The sequence below is a fragment of the Carassius gibelio genome, chromosome A2, assembly GCF_023724105.1.
Source record: "Carassius gibelio isolate Cgi1373 ecotype wild population from Czech Republic chromosome A2, carGib1.2-hapl.c, whole genome shotgun sequence".
Lineage (NCBI taxonomy): Eukaryota > Metazoa > Chordata > Actinopteri > Cypriniformes > Cyprinidae > Carassius > Carassius gibelio.
In genome coordinates, this window is record NC_068372.1 from 26,691,208 (window position 1) to 26,711,179 (window position 19,972).

Below are 19,972 nucleotides of genomic sequence, written 5' to 3' on the forward strand. Positions count from 1 at the left end.
TAGCCAGTCGAAGTTCTCTTTCTTACGGACGAGCTCCACTGCTGCTGATTCAACATGCAGAATTGGCCAAAAAGCTTAATTCACACTTAATTCGAACAGTCTCTCACTAATTCTTGTGTGCTTCTGCAAACATGTTAGCTGACAGTTCTGCTGTTTGTAAAGGTTTAGAAGTTCCACACACCAGTCTGCGGCAGGGACTTTGATCAGAGTGATGTGTGCCACTGTGAGCAATAAAGGAAGTGTGTACATACTGTATGCTGAGATAAATATCAGATTTGTGTGCTTTTAAGGATAGGGAAAGTAATATGACTTCATAAGTAATGTGATATCTATGCAAAACCACACACAGTTACTATCAAAGTATTCTTTAGGCAGTAGGAGGTATCCATTCAGAAGATTTTTGCAGATGTTTGAGCTTTGAACTCAGTAGCAGATTTTCTCTAGCTAAGCTGCTGTGTCGTGCTGAATAACTGTGGGACAGTGGGATTAAACCATTCAAAAACATTCGAATTTAAACCTTATGGGGGGCAATTTACCACTTTTCATAGACTGAGGCCACATCCCAATTTACACGCTTCTGCTTTGTATTAATAGTATGTCTTTTGCTGGTGATGGGAAAGAAAATATACTTGTGCTACATACCAAGTCTTAAAAATTGTATATGTGTTGGTAGTTTAAAGAAGTCTCTTCTGCTTACCAAAGAATTAATTAATCCAGTCTTCAGAGTCAAATTATTCTTATCATCCTTCAAAAGTAATTGTTAAATGCCGATTTGGTGATAAAGAAACTTCTCGTTGAATTTCATCTTATTGGCAATGTGATATTGTTTTCACGTGTCCTTGGTAAATAAGTGTAAATAAGCATCTCCACCACACATTTCTGCAGGCTCTTGCATTTTATTAAGATCATGGTGGTTTGATATTTACTGTAGCAATGTATGATTACTGTATTTACTGTAAATATGATTGTGTGTGAGCATAATTCAAAGAATTGTATTACTTTATCATAAAACCATTGTAATACCATTGCCACCATAATAGCCTAAATGACAATCAGTGAAAAGGAAATCTTGTTATATTTTATTGTTCACAAAACCAGAAATCATTTAGTGCCGATTATTCAATGTAACACAAGATGAAAAAATTCAGGGGAGAAGATTCTCACCCAAACAAATATAAAAATAAAAAATAAAAAAAATACACAGATTAAGCATGAAAGACTCTGCTCAAGATCAAAGGTGCTTGTGGCTGCGCTAATACCGTCAGCTTCCAGTTCCTCTGGAGTCTTGCTATGCTGGATTAGCTGGCTGTTTTTCTTTTTTTCATGTGTGAGCGAAAACAGCACCTCCCTACAGCCCTGCACGGATTACCAGAACCCCTGCTGCTCCTCTAACATGCCTTTCTCATCTTTGGCTGCTGCATCTGGTTTCCCATCCCTCGATCACCATGACAGGAAGCTAAAAGCAGGTCCTGGATTAGGGAATGTGGCAGCCGGACGTATGGGGATGTTTTTGTTGGCAGGCTGAGATGTGGGCACGCAAGGTAGGTGCAGATTGATGTTCTGATTACACTTCCAGTCCCCGCCGGATGACTGGAGGACGGCCTGCCTCCATTTTTGGTCTTCTCTCAAGACAAAGACAGTGGAGAGGGTGAAAGGACGGATATGGAGACTATCAGTAACACTGTCTGTCTTAACACTGTCTACCCTTATTGTATCTGTTACTGCCACTTATTTGTATGTAATTCTCTGTCTGTGTCTGTTCTGCCTATGGTCACTGAAGTCACTCAAAATCTCAGTGCCCTCCACGTACAGTATATCTATGTCTGTTTATGTCCTGTTATTGTCACTGTATGTCTGAGCCTCATCGCAAGCATTTCAATGCCCAGTTTTCCCCAGTGTTAACTATGCAAATGATAAATAAATGCTTGACTCAGGAGAGAAAAAGTGTAAGTCAGAGGCCTGTGTTGGGGGAAGTTACTTTTTAAAAGTAATGTATTACAATATTGTGTTACTCCCTAAAAAAGTAACTAATTACGTTACTAAGTTACTTTTTGTGCAAAGTAATGTGTTACATTACTTTCGCGTTACTTTTTAAATAAGAGCAAGCCTTGGTTATTTTTAATATAAGAAGTTCTATTTATAGCCCTTTTTTAAGAGTGGGATGAATTTATGCAAAAGTAATCTGATTACGTAACTTGTGTTACTTGCAATGTGTTACCCCCAACACTGTCAGCTTGCTGGCGGGGTGTACATTAATTAAACATAAGAAAGCCAGGCTGGACATGGAGTGGTCAAAGAGCAGAAGTGCAGGTCAAACTCATTTTCAGCGCTTTCTGAGAGACCAACACACATAAAACCACTACAGCTGGATAGATCATATTCACTCTCATACATTAATTGAAATACACACATCCTTGCACACTCAAAAGTGAATCAAAATGGAAAACTGCACAGTATGCGCACTATACTCCCTACTATTTTTGTAAAAGGGCATGCGAAGTTGAATGCACTGCTCAAAAGGATGTCTATAATACCAGGAGAAAGCTATCCGTTAGCATTCACAATCATCTCAATGGAAGTTGCTGCTGTAAATATCACATTTTCAGCTGCTGTCTGTGCAGAAATGCACATCTGAAGTGGGAAAACATGATATATCCATTGGTTATCTCATATGTGTCATAGCAATAGAGGGATTCACAGCGAAGAGAAAGAAAATTAGGCCATTGGAAATCCTTGTCGGTTTACCACATCAAGGGTCCACTGGGTGAGATTGGCTGTCTGGAGTGAGTGACTCACACGTGTCAGAAGATCCCTGACTCACTGAGAAATCACACTAGTTCAGTCAAGCACATTTTATGCCCTTTAAATGCATCTCTCCTTTACTTTCTCGTTCTTACAGAGACAAATCCAGGGACAGACCACTCAGATGCACAGTACTTCAACGATATTGCTCTGTTTGAAATATTCCTGCTTTCCATGTTCACTGTCAGGTTTGCTTCTTGAGTCATCCATAAATAAAATAGGAGAAATTTCCAGCAGAGTTTTCAGGTTGCCTTTGTCCGTACAATGAAAGTAATTAGTGTCTGTAAAGGCTGTAGAGCATGAGTTTTAAAGATTATTCATATTTCAAATTATTTTCACACAAGGCTATATTACAGGTCCTTCTCAAAAAATTAGCATATTGTGATAACAGTTCATTATTTTCCATAATGTAATGATAAAAATTAAACTTTCATATATTTTAGATTCATTGCACACCAACTGCAATATTTCAGGTCTTTTATTGTTTTAATACTGATGATTTTGGCATACAGCTCATGAAAACCCAAAATTCCTATCTCAAAAAATGTGCATATTTTATCCGACCAATAAAAGAAAAGTGTTTTTAATACAAAAAAAGTCAACCTTCAAATAATTATGTTCAGTTATGCACTCAATACTTGGTCGGGAATCCTTTTGCAGAAATTACTGCTTCAATGCGGCGTGGCATGGAGGCAATCAGTCTGTGGCACTGCTGAGGTGTTATGGAGGGCCAGGATGCTTCGATAGCGGCCTTAAGCTCATCCAGAGTGTTGGGTCTTGCGTCTCTTAACTTTCTCTTCACAATATCCCACAGATTCTCTATGGGGTTCAGGTCAGGAGAGTTGGCAGGCCAATTGAGCACAGTAATACCATGGTCAGTAAACCATTTACCAGTGCTTTTGGCACTGGGAGCAGGTGCCAGGAAGTGCTGAAAAACGAAATTTTCATCTCCATAAAGCTTTTCAGCAGATGGAAGCATGAAGTGCTCCAAAATCTCCTGATAGCTAGCTGCATTGACCCTGCCCTTGATAAAACACAGTGGACCAACACCAGCAGCTGATATGGCACCCCAGACCATCACTGACTGTGGGTACTTGACACTGGACTTCAGGCATTTTGGCATTTCCTTCTCCCCAATCTTCCTCCAGACTCTGGCACCTTGATTTCCGAATGACATGCAAAATTTGCTTTCATCCGAAAAAAGTACTTTTGACCACTGAGCAACAGTCTAGTGCTGCTTCTCTGTAGCCCAGGTCAGGCGCTTCTGTACCTGTGCACGGTGGCTCTGGATGTTTCTACTCCAGACTCAGTCCACTGCTTCCGCAGGTCCCCCAAGGTCTGGAATCGGTCCTTCTCCACAATCTTCCTCAGGGTCCGGTCACCTCTTCTCGTTGTGCAGCATTTTTTGCCAAACTTTTTCCTTCCCTTAGACTTCCCACTGACGTGCCTTGATACAGCACTCTGGAAACAGCCTATTCGTTCAGAAATTTCTTTCTGTGTCCTACCCTCTCGCTTGAGGGTGTCAATGATGGCCTTCTGGACAGCAGTCAGGTCGGCAATCTTACCCATGATTGCGGTTTTGAGTAATGAACCAGGTTGTGAGTTTTTAAAAACCTCAGGAATCTTTTGCAGGTGTTTAGAGTTAATTAGTTGATTCAGATGATTAGGTTAATCGCTCGTTTAGAGAACCTTTTCATGATATGCTAATTCTTTGAGATAAGAATTTTGGGTTTTCATGAGCTGTATGCCAAAATCATCATATTAAAACAACAAAAGACCTGAAATATTTCAGTTGGTTTGCAATGAATCTAAAATATATGAAAGTTTAATTTTTATCATTACATTATGGAAAATAATGAACTGTTATCACAATATGCTATTTTTTTTTGAGAATGACCTGTATGGCTTTTGAATCAAGATTTACATTAACCAGATTTATGATGCTTTTATAATGTGTTTTTATTTTATTTTTATTGATTTATTTATTTATTTATTTTCGTTCAGTAGGGGTGATTTTTTTGTTATTGGGGGAAAAAAGTAAAAACTAAAAAATTATTTAGTTACATTGAACAAAACTTTAAAATGAATTGATTTATATGGAATTTGATTTATTAGCCTTATTACATTTACGTTTACATTTACATTTAATCATTTAGCAGACACTTTTATCCAAAGCGACAACAGTATACAAGTACCATGACAAGTCTCAGTTAGTCTAGTACCCAACGCATTAGCCAGTATTTTTTTAATTTATATATATATATATATATATATATATATATATATATATATATATATATATATGTATTTATATATGTATATATATATATTTATATATGTATATATGTATATATATTTATATATGTATATATATATATATATGTATATATGTATATATATATGTATATATGTATATATATATATATATATATATATATGTATATATGTATATATATATATATATATATATGTATATATGTATATATATTAGGGGTGTAACGATACGCGTATTCGTATTGAACCGTTCGGTACGACGCTTTCGGTTCGGTACGCGGTACGCATTATGTATACCGAACGGTTCGTTGGAGTAATTAATTATATTTGAAAAAAAAAAAAAAAAAGAGAGAGAGAGAAATATAATGATATGCGTTCAACAAGGTAGCCCAATAACCCAAACAACGTAACAGGCAACGCCCCTGACACTCCCGAAGAAGAAAAAAACACCATCTTATATGTTTATGTTAGGCTACTCAGCAGGCGCTCGCTCACTCAGTACGCGCTGAAGGCTCGTTGCAAAATAGCCAATGCGTTTAACAGACTAGAAATGAGAAGATCCTCCAATAACCAACAGGTCTGGTGTTTGGGTGCACTTTGGATTCCCTTTAAGCTATAATGGTGATGGCAAGAGAGTGGTGGATAAAAAAACAACGGTATGTCGCATCTGCAACATGACAGGGTACACCAGCGGGAATACAAAAAAAAAAAAAAAAAAACACCAGCGGTAATATCTGGGATATATGCGTCAGTACTATCTGGGAAAAGACGAAAAAAAGGAGAAACATGCACGCAGCAAACTATCCCTGCAGCATTTAGAAACTATAGCTTACAGGGAATCCAACCCAAACACCAGACCTGTTGGTTATTTTAGGATCTTATATTTCTGGTCTGTTAAAGGCATTCGACATTTTGCAACGAGCCTTCAGCGCGTGCTGAGTGAGCGAGCGCCTTAGGGGCCGTTCACATATCGTGCCTAAAAACGCATGGAAAACGCTAAGCGCGTCTTTCTCCTCCTTTCCAAAGCGCTCGGGCAGAAGCGCTCATGAGGCGTCTGTCTTTGCTAAGCAACAATGACGTGCTCTCTCCATGAGACGCGGAAATTTCAGCGAAGGATAAATGGATTTGCAGCTCTAAAAATCGCTTGCAGTAGCGCTGCTACTAAATTTATTTCAAAATTGCAATCCATATACAACTATGATCAGCTGATCCTTCATCTTGGCTGAGCTCTCAACGTTGTTACGGGAAAGGATGAAGCTGATTGGTTAGTTCTTGTCACATGACCCGCGGTGCGCTTGCGGCATTCTGAAAAGTTGAGATGTTTTTACATTTTGCTGTATCTAAAACGTATCGAACCGAACCGAACCGAACCGTGACATCAGTGTATCGTATCGAACCGAACCGTGAATTTTGTGAACCGTTACACCCCTAATATATATATATATATGAAAAGACAATATAATGATAAAACAATGTGTATAAAATAAAATACACATTGTTTCATTGTTTCAAATGTGGTGCTAGAGACCCCAAAGTTGCTATGATGAATGTTGAGATGCTTCGCAATCAGAGTGCAAATTTAACAACTTTTTGCCATGGGATCCCAGAAGGAGAATGGCAACCTGAAAAAAACAATGTTTAAAAACCAATGAGAATAAAGATGAGTTAACAATCCCTTGTGTTGTGATTGACAGGATAAGATGAACATACTACTCCAGATTCCGAATGTTTATTATTACTGGTTTAACAGCTCATTATCTGCATGAGCTTTTTCATAAAGTGTGCTCAAGCGTTTATCCCATTCACATGCAGATAGCATTGCCAGATGCATTTGTGTTTTGTGTTGCGTCTGTAATGCTGTTAAACACAATGTTCTTTCTTGATTACACTGTGTGTGTGCTCTGTGCTCTTAATGTTTCATATTACGGCTGAGTTTGCCTTCTGGGATCAATAAAGCACAGCTATCTCTCTTTATATTATTGAAGGTGACTTGAAAAGATCATGGATTTCAATATAATAGGTTATTATGATAGAAGAACCAAAAATGTTCTGAACTCATCTAGGCTGTTATTACTCACTGCTTCTCTTTAGGGAAAGAAAAATGAGAAGATGGGCAGAGCAGTTAATGGGAGAAATTGCTCAATCTCCTGCCTGTAGGTAAGTAAGTCCTGCCTTTCAATTGAAAGTTTGAATTGAGCTGAAGCAGCAGAATGTGTGATGGTTTTTGTCAGATATACTGGTGATTTGACTTGTTATTGTGGTCTTTTCTTTTTGAAGTAGACAGAAGATTTGAAAGAAGATACTTGCCTGACTGTAGATAGGGCCTAGTTGGATCAGGGCATTCCCAAGATGACCAACAATGGACTTGCTTTAAAAAAGACTTTACTTTTTTTGAAACCGTCAGCTTTCTAAAAGAGCTAAAGTCTGTTGTATGTGGGCTGATCTTCCATTTGCTGAGTGCACATTTTAGTATCTGTTGATGTTATTCTGCTGAGAAGAGGCAGCCAAACACATCCAAACAGAAAGACAACAACAATGTGGGTGTCTTTGGATCGCGCTCACAGAAAAACACAGACTTCTCTGAGCACGGCTGTGGTTTTAGCCCATTTCTTTTGTTCCAAAACAGCAAAACTAGTGTTTCAGTGGTGCACCTTCACATGGTGAATTATTCAATGCTAAAACAGATGTTCTCTCTCTCTCTCTCTTCTCTCTCTCACACACACACACACACACACACACACACACACACTGTAGCCTGCACACCGTTTCTTATTTATTTGATTTCAGAAAACTTTTTTTGCCTCTTGTGTGTCACTGATTAAATAATGTTTGCGCTCTGTCACCGTTGTGTTCTCTGTTTGAATTATTAGCCTGCTGATGTCTTGATATGACGGATGGTAATGACCACTCAGCTGTGACAGACTGAAAACAGTTTGCTAATGGTCAGCTGCACTCAGCTAAAAGTCAAAACATTATCAAAAGCTGTAAATGTGATGTATATCATTCTGAATAGGCAGTAGATAGCCAATATAACAAATGTAATTGGCTGTAAAAGTGACTGACTGTGTCTTTGTTTTAAAATGAAGTGCTGAGATGCAGTCAAATCACTAGACTGCTGGCAAGGGGAAAAATCCTCATTGTAACTGCAGCAGATCTTGCTAGAGGATATGCCATTTTTTAATCTTTATGTCTTGTCTTCCAATACCTGGTTTAACTATTTTTATCACTCTCTCCCTTTGTGCTATTTACGGTATAATAAATACGGTATTTATTTATTATATGACTGTCGCTGAACATACTGATATATCTCAGTGTCACAGTTTATATGGCTTTAATTAAATATTTAGCTTTTTCAGTTAACTAGATTTTTAAGAAAAGAAGAAAAAGTGTCATCTTTCCATGTGAGAATCATTCTATCACTCTCTCTCTATTCATACAGTGTCTGTATACAGCGGGATGATGGAAAGGTTAGCTATTTTGTTAGTCCAGTTCTGAGAACAGCACCGGGGAGATTCCAGAGCTTCCTGTCAATCCAATTCAAACTGCTCAGACAGAAAATGAAACGCTGTCAGAATGAAACCCTGAGCTTCACACCGACAGCACGGAGGTAGAACAGAGGTTACAATAGGAAAAGTTTTAATCACTTCCCGCTTTCACACAAGCACTTTCACTGAACTTAAAGCTGCGAACTGTTATTTGAGAAAATGTCATTTAAAAGGTCTATTTTTTTTAAAGGATGTTTTGTCTAAATCTCTACTGAGAGAAGGAGCAGAATTTCTGGAGTATGCATTTTCATAAGGTTTTTTTATATATATCTGCTTCATTTTATTTACTTCCCACTTTCTTTTTCTTTATAACTAATGTTTATTTTGCACATTCTAAAATGAAAAAGGAAGTTTTCATTATTGACTCACTTGTCTAGCACAATTTTGTTTTTACCTTCTCGGGCAATGAAATCTCTGACATGAGCCTCCACTCAGTCATGTTCTTGTCTCGGAGCCTCAGCTGCTGGTTAAGCTCCTGCGGTTATGTTGTGTGTTGTCTATACCAGATTCTCCCATGTGAAGGGCAGCCCATAAAACAGTCTATTATTGTTATTACGGCAACAGCACTGCTCTCAGCCACTCCGGCAGCAAAGATGGAGCCAGTCATTAAATTTAAATTGAGCAATATTTTCTTTTGACGCTGAAGAGGGGCTGTTAAGATGGATTCATATTTCCTGTGCTGTTATTCATTTATTTGTTGCATAAACTTAAGATTTATTGGAGCCATGTTCATTCAAATGTACAAGTCTGCACGTTTCCCTGGAGAGATGCTTTCATAAAGCATGCTGTAAAAATGAAAAACATGAGGCGGCGTTATTAGGACGCTGTTAACAGGAGACTGTGTGATTTGGCACGCTTTCATACAGTATATTGCTCTAATTTCAATAGACGTCAATATGGTGTTGGTAGCAGTAAAACAACAAATAACAGCTCTGATATCATCTTCTCTCTTAGCTTTGTTGACTGGAGGATGTGGCAGGGGAAAGCGGGGAGATGGCTGGATGGATATCTGTTGTGATGAGATGGGTCTCTGAGGTGATCTGCAGTGCTCCTCTTTATTTCGCTGTTATTGTTATGACTGCAGATATGCAAACAATGAAAAGTATGTGATTATACATTAAATACTACATTAAAAGATTGGTTTTGAACCCAGGACTGCTATCCAGGAATATATTTGTAAATTAACAGTGTTTCCTATTAATCCTAGAGACTAAATTACAGTTTTAATTGATCATTTGTTTGCTTTTATTAGAAAATGCAATGTTCTGAAAGTTTGAGACCACAAGTGAAAATTATTGTTTTTAATTTAGTAAGAAAAATACAAATGACAGATTGCATTAATAATAGTATTAATACAATTAATAATAGTAATAATAATAATAGTATTTTTTTACGGTTTAAAAATCATAAAACTTTGAATGAAAGTGTGAACAATCCCTGATGTGTTAAACTTTTAGACCTCATTGTATTAAGGCTTTTGTCATTTTTGATTTGTAAAATTATGAAAAAAAAATCTTCATAATAATTTTCACTATTTCTAGTTGTTTCAAAATGGGTAACTGAGAGCTCTGTAATAAGTTAATTTTGAACAATGACCATTGTGCCCTTGTTTGAGTCCAGCGCCATCATGTTAAGTCCATCTTTACATATAATAAATGTCATACAAATTTCTGCCTAAATAATTATGTACAGTTTTAATTGAAAGCTCCATCCCCCAAGTTGGCTGATAAATAATGACACAACATTGCTAAAGTTAACATCATAGACCTCTGATACAGACAGAACACAATTATGGAGGTATTTGATTTCCTTTTAGGGTAGTTGCTTTGTTTGCATGTTTTAAGATTGTCTATGTTTTGTTTACTTTCTTGGTGATAATTCTCAAGCTTTGAATCTTGGGAACACCCGTTCCCTTTCACGACAAATGCTTCCAGAACATTCCGCAGGTAAGACTTTGGCAGACAATAGCAAAAAGTTGTTGTGGTTGCTTTGCCATCTGAAAAAAAAAAAAAAAAAACTTCCATTGAGGAAGAAATGGATTATTCAAAGTTTTGCGAGTTTGCAGCTCAAGAGAGTTTTTTGAGGGCGTGAGTTTTATCTTTTGTTACCTGGTGAGAGTTTATAGCCCTGGGTATCTGTCTGAAACAAACCGATCAGATCCACCAAGGAATGAGCTACAATGCAGTACTAAAACTTCAAAAAAAGAAAAATGATAAATCAATAAATAATACAATGCTGATTTTTAGTTAAATAGCCCACACAAAGGAATATTTTATTGCCCAGAGGTTGCTTTCTTGTAATTAAAGTTAGCTTGCTAAAATTATTTAGGGAATATAATCAGAAGCAAATGAGACAATTTTTGTCACACAGCAAGCTATAAATGTTATGTGGTAAGAATATACAATATACGGACAAAACCAAAGGGGATTTTTCTAAATACATAGACATTAATATGGAGTTGATCCCTTTTTTTGCAGCTTTCTTATGGGAATTTTTTGCCCATTCATCCAATAGAGCATTTATGAGGTCAAGCATTGATGTTGGACGAGAAAGTCTGGCTCACAATCTCTGTTCCAGCTCATCCCAAAGGTGTTTGATGAGGTCATGGCTGGATGAATTTGGTGTGGAAGAATTTGACAGGACCTTGTTTTGTGCACTGAAGCATAGTCATGCTGGAATAAAAGAGGACCTCCCCCAAACTGTTCCCGCAAAGTTGGAAGCATAGCACAGGTCAGGCAGGAATTGTTCTCCTGGCATCTGGCAAACCCATGCTTCAGACTTCCAAACAGAGAAGTACAATTTGTCACTCCGGAAACAGGTTTCCACTGCTCCAGAGTCCAGTGGTGGCATGCTTTACATCACTTTGTCCTATGTTTGGCATTGAACTTGATGATGTTAGGCTTGCATGCAGCTCCTCAACCATGGAAACCCATTGCATGAAGCTCCTGTAACACAGTTTTTGTGCTGAAATTAATGCCAGTGGATGTTTAGTTCTCTTCAGCTATGGAATCAGTAGAGCACCTGTAACCCGGTGACTTTAAATGATCTTCCACTTTGTGTCTGAGTTGCTGCTGCTCCTAAACAATTATACTTTCCGATAAAACCCACTTGAAGCTGACTGTGGAATACCTAGCAGGGATGAAATTTCATGAGCTTACTTCCTATCACAGTTCCACACTTGAATTCACTGAGCTCTATAAAATATCAAATCTTTTCACTTTTGTTTGTGTATGCAGACTGTTTGGCTCAATGCTTAATTTTATGCACATGTGGCAATGGGTCTGATTGATATGCAATAAATCAGTCATTAGGAGATGTGTCCCAATACTTTTGTCCATATGGGATTATCAAATAAATTGATCTGGGAAGTATTTAATGAGTAATGCTTGAGTACATATACTGTATTTTTGACTGCAGATGTGAGTAATGTGGCAATTATACATTTGAAATACTGTTGGGATATTCTGAAACTCTTCTACTTATTAGATTCTGACATCCTTTTGATTTCCATATATCTTTGTTGACGTCTAGAAGAAACACCTGAGATATATCTTTGTCTTCCACAACTTGCTCCTGGTGTGTTTTGAATGTGTATGAACAGTCTTTGTGTCAGATTGCATCTTGCCCTCTCTTTGGTAAACAGCTTGTCTGCTGCCTTCTGGACTTCCATCACACGCTCTTGACAATCAAACATCTGACCCAAGGAAGACCAGACCATTTTTCACCTACCATCTCCAGTTTCAACCACTGCTGTTCCCTCCAGAAAATAAGTGCTTCTCAAATCTTAATTCTACAGTAAGTGACACTTAAACATGACACATGACACATTTGATTTATTATAATGAATTCATGTCAAATGATGTACTTTAGTTTTCCTGAAGTCTTTCCCCGCAGGAGAACAAAAAAGAATTAGAACTACAAAGAGAAAATAAAACCAGAGTGAATTGTCATCCCTGAGGGCAAGGGATGATTTTACATATTTGTTATTTAACATGAGACTCAAGAGGATGAAATAATAAAAAAGATGACAAAAGAAAACAAGAAAGGATGCTTTAACCTTTTTGTTACTCTAATAATATTCTCTGACATGATCCTCTGCTCGTCTGAGCAATGCAAGAAAATGCCACAACAAAATAATTATCAATCAGTGGTTGCCATGGTGTTGAATCCATGTATAATTTGTTCTTTTGATTTAATATTGAAAAAAGAAAAACAAGGAAACAGCACTTTATCGGTAAAAAAAAAAAAAAAAAAACTGCCAACTGGTCAACCAAACGTCAAACCTCCACTGTATGGTTTCTTAAAGCATTTATCAAATGAGAAGAATAATGAATGGCTCGACAGGGCTTTCTTCTTTGTAGAAATAAATTCACATACACATGAAATGGCATCAGTTGGCAATTTGCAAGGTATGATGGCTGTCATGCCTGGGTGACCAAGTTCATTCTAAAAAACAAAAACAAAAATCATAATCCCAAATAAAAAAGAAGGTATAATTACAGCTTTAGAACACATATATGTAATCAATTGTCCTAGTTCACAGTTCAAATAATTTGGGGTATATAAAGTTTAAGTTAATAAAGGCCATTGTTTGGAAATTATTTATGTATGCAATTGATTACTTGAACTGATATTAACAAAATATATTGAGAAAATCTGTGCGGCAGCGCACAACGCATATATAGTGTTCAGTCAAATACTCAGCAGTCATAACTTTTGTTTTAGACAGTATCTGAGATTATTTAATTAACACTGAGTGTAAATTTATGTAAATTTATGTTCCCTGCCATAAGTGCCATCTAAACCTCCAAAAGAAGTTGCAGAACTGCTGTGAATTCACAGATCTGCACTGTCCCGTGCATCTATCTGTCTGTATTAAAATCAATAAAATAATGCACTAGTTGATTCAATATTCTTTCACTCTTTCCTTTTAGGTCTTTTGCTCTTTTTTACACTTTAATTTTTTCTGCTTTCAATTCGTATTTTCTGCATTCTTTCTTTTGCTTGCTTGCACTCTTTTACACTTTTTGTCACTCTTTATTTCTTTTTGCTCTCTTGCTGTCCTTTGTTTTCTTTAGCTCGTTCCCTCATTTTTTTTTATTCACTCTTGTGCTCTTTCTTTCACCTTATTTTGCTCTTTCTTTCTGTCTCTCTTTTCTGTCACTCTTTCTCTTGCTATTTGTTTCTTTCAAACATCTGAGCATCCCAATATGAATGCCATAGTTTGCATGGGCTGCACCACTCACCAACAAATGTTGTTTAGAAAATATGTAAATGTATTTCTGTATTGAAAGAGTGCCTTTAGGTAAGAGTTGATTAGTTCTCAACAGCTGTGATCCAGCATTAAAATGCATCTGCACAAAGAACCTGACATTTATCGAGCTATCATCATCTAACACATATTACATTTTTACAAGTACCTGCCTTTATTTAATTAAATGCTTTAAAAATAATTAAAAAAAGCTCACTTGTTCTTTTAGATCATATTCCTTGCACTGAGCTTTAACCTTGCCTTCATCTCCATGTGAGTCAGCGGTCAGCCAGATGGGAGCTGAGAACAGTCCTTTTTCTTTTCTTTTATTCATGTATGTGAGAAAACTTTTTTTGTTTTTTGAGGTCTGCTCAAGGATGGCAGGAATCCAGACAGACTGATGGCAGCGCTTCGCCATGAAAACTGAAGGTAAATAGTTATTTCTTCTGGAAAACTGCCATTTAATTTCATATTTACAGTCTTATTTTCATTTGTGTGATCACCCATACAGGTCAAGATTTAGAGTAGCTGTTAAACTCAGATATATACCTATGTAGTTATCCTCAAAAAATTTAATTCATATCATTCTCATGTTCATCACAGCAGGCAGCATGCACTGCAAACTGCTTAATATGTTTCTGTACTGTATGTATTTTTAATTTGATGTCTATACAACTTCCTAGGTTTTAATGTCAGTGTGCTAGTTTGTTGCTTTCATTGTAGATGGCGTGTCAATTTTTATTTATGTTCTCTTTCCCTCTTCCACCGTCTCTATGGATTGGGAATTTTTATGAATGCATGTATGGGTATGTCAGAATTACAGTACATTTCAAAAATAATAGATAGTAGCATGCAATTTGTGCACTCTGCATGGAATGTAACCTGACAGATTTTGCAGCAATTAAACAATATCAAATCCCTCAATGCATTTGAATGAAACTTGAAAATCAACCATCAAATTGCTTTCATGATATAATTTCATTGGACTGCCAAAAGCTCAATATTTATAAGCAAAAATGGATGCAAAATAAAATAAGTTTATAAGTAATTAATCATTTCTGAGATGATAACATAGTTCAAGTCTTATACTCATTAAGGCTGTAATTGTTTGATCAAAATACAGTAAAAAGAAAAATATAGAAAAATATGAATTATCAATAACTGATATCTATTTGAATATATTTTAGAATGAAGTTTATTTTTGTAATAGCGAAGCTGAATTTTCAGAAGCCTTTAGAAATCATTCTAAAATGCTGAATTTGTGGGGAAAAAAATCTTATTATTATCAGTGCTGAAAACTGTTGTGCTGCTTAAAAAATAAAAATCAAAACTTACTTTCACCAAACTTTTAAATAGTGGTGTACAAAGGTACTATAGGGACAATGTAGTATACAGTTTGATTTGCCTTTTTTTCTGCATATTGCATACTTTTTCACATTGAAAAAAAAAAAAAAAAAAAAAAAAACATTATGCATTTTTCATTGTGCGGTATACAATACATTAATATCCAATCTTGATGTGCAGAATGGGAACAATTTCTATGGAGTCTCCTAAAATTAAGTGCTCAATATGTGGCTTGAATCAGCAATCTTCAGGTTGCAAGGTCAAAGCTTTGACCTTAACGCCACGACACCAAATATACATATTTATTTCCAAGTAACTCAGACACAATTTTTTGAATTGCATTTACATATTTAAATTTGGTCATTTAGCAGACACTTTCATCCAAAGCGACTTACAAATGAGGACAATGGAATCAATAGAAATCAACAAAAAAGCAATGATATACAAGTGGATTAAACAACAATTTAGTAGAATCAAGTAGTAGTTTACTCCTGCTTAACATGTATCCTGTAAACATATTGTTTCATGCTTAAAAAAAAAAAAAAAAAAAATAGAAGGCAGTACGTCCTGTGCTGTAACCATAATGTTAGGAGTCTATTCCAAACAAATACATTGTTTTCTTAGCAATGAGTAGAATTTTCCTTGTGTGTGTGGCGTATGTGCAGTAATGATAATGTTGATCTCCATAGACCTTATTTGAGTGAAAACATGCTGTTGTCATCTGTAGTTTAAATAGATGTCATTTCTAATTTTGGAAGCAAAAATCAGGAGCTCAAACAGACATGTACTGGACTGCTATAAAACATGTGAACACAAACGCCACAGGCAGACATACACACAAACACACAGTTTATGATGAAATGCCCCCCCGCGGTGTCGCTTTCTGAGGGCAAGTCTATATTGCAACGTTGTGTCATCTGCTATTATGCCTTCATTACACCTCTGTCTGCTAGGAAATGGATGAGTGGCATCCCTTGTTTTTTCACCCAAATAGATGAGTATCATCACTTGTTTCCGCCTGGCTGCTCTGGGCCACCCTGTTCACGGGGGTCCTCATTCATTCTACCTTCTTTATTGACCCTCCTTATCTGCAGGGCTGAAAAAGGAAAGGTGGTGGGGGGAAAGTAGTGACAACATTCAGTACCGGACCAAACAAGGACCCATGAGCCTGTGGCGTTGTTTTCATTTCCCTCGTAAATTAAATCATCTAGAAAGGTTGTTCTCGGACAGTGGACTTGGTAGAATATTGTTGGACACCATGACATGATTTGTTAGGCAGGTATGAATGTGTGTGTGTGTGTGTGTTTGTGTGTTTTCCTGTGAATCTCAGGAAAGACATTTCTCTTATGACAACTTTAATGAGACAGGATAAGAGATATTTCTTCATCAGGACTATGGGTGTCTTAATTGATTGAATTTCAAAGGAAAATTAAAAGTTATGGCTGTGAATGGCCCAGTAGAAATCTCTGATCCACTCAGCGTAATTTAATAGAATGTGCTGTTATGTTTGATAGGGGGAGATGAGTGTGCTCTTCAAATGACCTCGAGAGGCCATTTTCTCTCTCTGGGTTTGTTGAGAGGCATTTATTTACTACCTATTGCTCATGCTTTTTGACAATTTCCTGCATGCATGGGGAATCCCAGATGTCCATCTACATTTAACATATGCATTATACAGCCAGAGCACACAGGACACACTGAGTATCGCACAACACAGTGCACTCAACTGTATCTTTTATTTCCAGTGGGGAATTTAAACTAGAAGCAATATCATTTGTGTTTTAAAGGAATAGTTCACTCATAATGAAAAATGTATTCACCCTCATGCTGTTCCAAAGCTGAATGACTTTCTTTTGCATAAGGTGCAGAATGTTTGTGTGAGGAAAAGACTGATATGTATGCTGTTATTCGCTGATAAATATTTGTTTAAACTACTGTATTATTAAACATTTATTATTTTTATGTTTAATATTTCAATGTCTATTTGTTGTATTTCTATGAGTACTGAAAGACACAAAACTATCAGCTATGTGTCTTAATATTTTCAATATACCACATGGCTACATACTAACAGATTTTGTTTATAATTGTCTTTGTTTTGTTTTTTTTGGTGCTCAGTGCATGATTACAGAAATTAGTTTTTGAAGCAAATATTAAACATCTTCTCCCTGCCTGATTATTTAATTGCATTGTGTTGTTGTTTTTGTTTAGTTTTTTCTTCTTCTTGCTTTTTTTTGTGATTAAAATACAAATAAATATTCATTTCTGTTATTATAATTGGGTATCAGTGTGTATGGTAAATGCAGTTAATCAATTTAAATAAAATATTATTTCCAATTAATAATAAATTATGATAAATAACATGCTTTCTATTTGAATACACTTTAAAATGTAATTAATTCCTGTAATGCAAAGTTGAATTTCCAGCAGCCATTATGTCAATCTCCGGTGTAATATGATTTTTTAGAAATCATTCCAATATGCTGATGTGGAGTGACTAAAAATATTAACTAATATTAACTTACTGATGTTAAATTACATTCAGTAATATTTTGTTAATTTGAACAGTAGTATAACCTTAAAAGGGAAAAATGTATGTGATGCATACTTTTCACAATTAAAATGCAGAATAGTATACATGGTGTGAATAATTTACACCCTCCCCAAACCAGCTGAGAGCAGTTTGTCACAGTTGGATCCATAAGTGGGTTTTCAAAAAATGTTCTAACATTTTGCAGTTAACTGGTTTGGGTGGAAAAAGTTATCAGACCATGGCAGAACATACTGCAGTCTATCATTGCATTCACATAGTATTTTCAAACATTAGTAAGCAGTATACTGATACGTATGCTAGTATTCCATTGTGAATACAATCTTTTATCTCATATGTGCTTTTGCTTTCCATGGTAGCACATATTCCACCCCTTAAGTGGAACTGACACCACTGTGTTTTCAATCACTCCTCATACTTTTATTTGTTCCTGTATAATCAGAAAAGAGTGTGTATATATATAAGGTCATGCATCTGTCTTCATTAGAGACAGATTGTTCTCTCTTTCTCTTTGCCGTGAAGATCAGACGCAGCTCTCTGCAGCAGTTCTCAGACTCCTGCAAAGATCCAACATGGCCTCCTGCAGGGCACAGTTTCATTATTGACTGTCCGATCGCTGGTGATCGATTGCACCTCCCCAATCACAGAGCTGGATTTTACCTTACCTACTCGATCAGTTCATAGAGATAATAATTATGAAGCATGACAGCTGGGAATGAAATTAGCTGTCAGTGTGTATATGACTAAGAGTGATTGTTATCTGACTTTTGTCAGATAAAATGTGTGTGTTTCACGCACCAAGTTGTTCTGAATTCTATTCGGTATAATTGTATTAGGCCACACCTACATTTGGAATTTCTTCACAGTAGGAGTTATATGGGGTCTGTTTGCAATGGGGAATTCAAATTTAGTCATGATAGACTTACATTTATCAGACACTTTTATCCAAACCAACTCACTGTACAGTGCATTGTGGCTATACTTTTTCTTTTTCTTTTTTTATCCAGTGTGTGTGTGCACCCTGGTAATTGAACCCATGATCTTTTGTGGTGCTAATGCAATGCTCTACCACTGAGCCACAGGAACATCGATAGATATTAGAGATAAAGCAGACGGAAGCTTTGGTGAAACACTTTTCCATAAATTGAATTGTGTGCAATTTACTTACAATTGTAAAATGGAAGGTTACTTAATCCATTGGTGTTGGGACTACATGAATCAAATTTTTTTTTTGGCATTAACTGGAACTGGGCAGAGGATTTCTAGTTCCCAACATGCTTTGTTTGGGACTGGATGGGGAGAGTGAATATTGAAATTAAGTGTTATTTAATGTGTTTTTGAGCAAAATGGAAAGAAGGGGGAAACTTGTTGTTGATTAATGTTCTGTCATGCTGAGATTTAAAAGAGTTTCTGTTATGTTGTTGCTGTTTTCTGGTTTACTGTGTTTCTCATTTGCTTTAGACTGCAGGGCTTTCTGCAGTTATATTCTTAGTGTGTTCTGAGTTTGGATTTTAGTTTTATAGAAATAATTAAGTGTGGGTTCATTGGTCTGATGTTCCATATGCTCTTCCTCACATACTCTGAATAATGGTCAGTCCTTTTTCCCTAAAAAAAGAAAAATGCTTGACCTGATAATTTTAATAATACAGGCAAGTAAAATATTGTTGTACGTAGAACTAGACTTTTCTTACTTCTAGAGATTATAATTGACAATTAAGGGATTATGATTCAGATATCTGCGTCACTTTTACAATTAAATGTAAAAAAGCAAATGCAGATCAGTCCCTTCAGTCTGCTAGACCATGCACTATTAGTGATATAAAATATATCAACTACTGTAAGAGTTTTTTTAATATAATGTGTGTACCTTTAGTGTACATTTATACTGAAGTTATAGCTTAGCTGGTTCTGAATTGACTTCTATTTCATCTTTATCAGAGTTAAAATATTTTTCTCTGTTTTTGTGAATTTAATTTGGTTATACAGTAATAACTTTGGATGTGATATGACTGGCTAGTTCTTTATTTTTAGTATTTGTGTGTGTGTGTGCACGCAGTCTGACAGGTGGAGTTTAGCTTTAGCAAAGAAAATATAATAAAAAAGGACAGGAGTGAGTCATTAAACTCCATTACTTGGAGCAGCTGGGCTTTACATTAAAAAAGATCTCTCGACCCTCAGAGAGTGATGTGGAATAATCTGTCCCTC

The 19,972-nt window shown here is 36.2% G+C and overlaps 1 long non-coding RNA gene across 1 annotated transcript; it reads left to right on the plus strand.

Annotated features, from left to right (window-relative positions):
• The first annotated feature begins 1,410 nt into the window (after positions 1–1,410).
• On the plus strand, positions 1,411–8,271 carry LOC128023798 (uncharacterized). Its single transcript, XR_008186032.1, has 3 exons — positions 1,411–1,541; positions 7,168–7,233; positions 7,354–8,271. It is a non-coding gene; the product is annotated as an uncharacterized LOC128023798 (long non-coding RNA).
• The last annotated feature ends 11,701 nt before the right edge of the window (positions 8,272–19,972 follow it).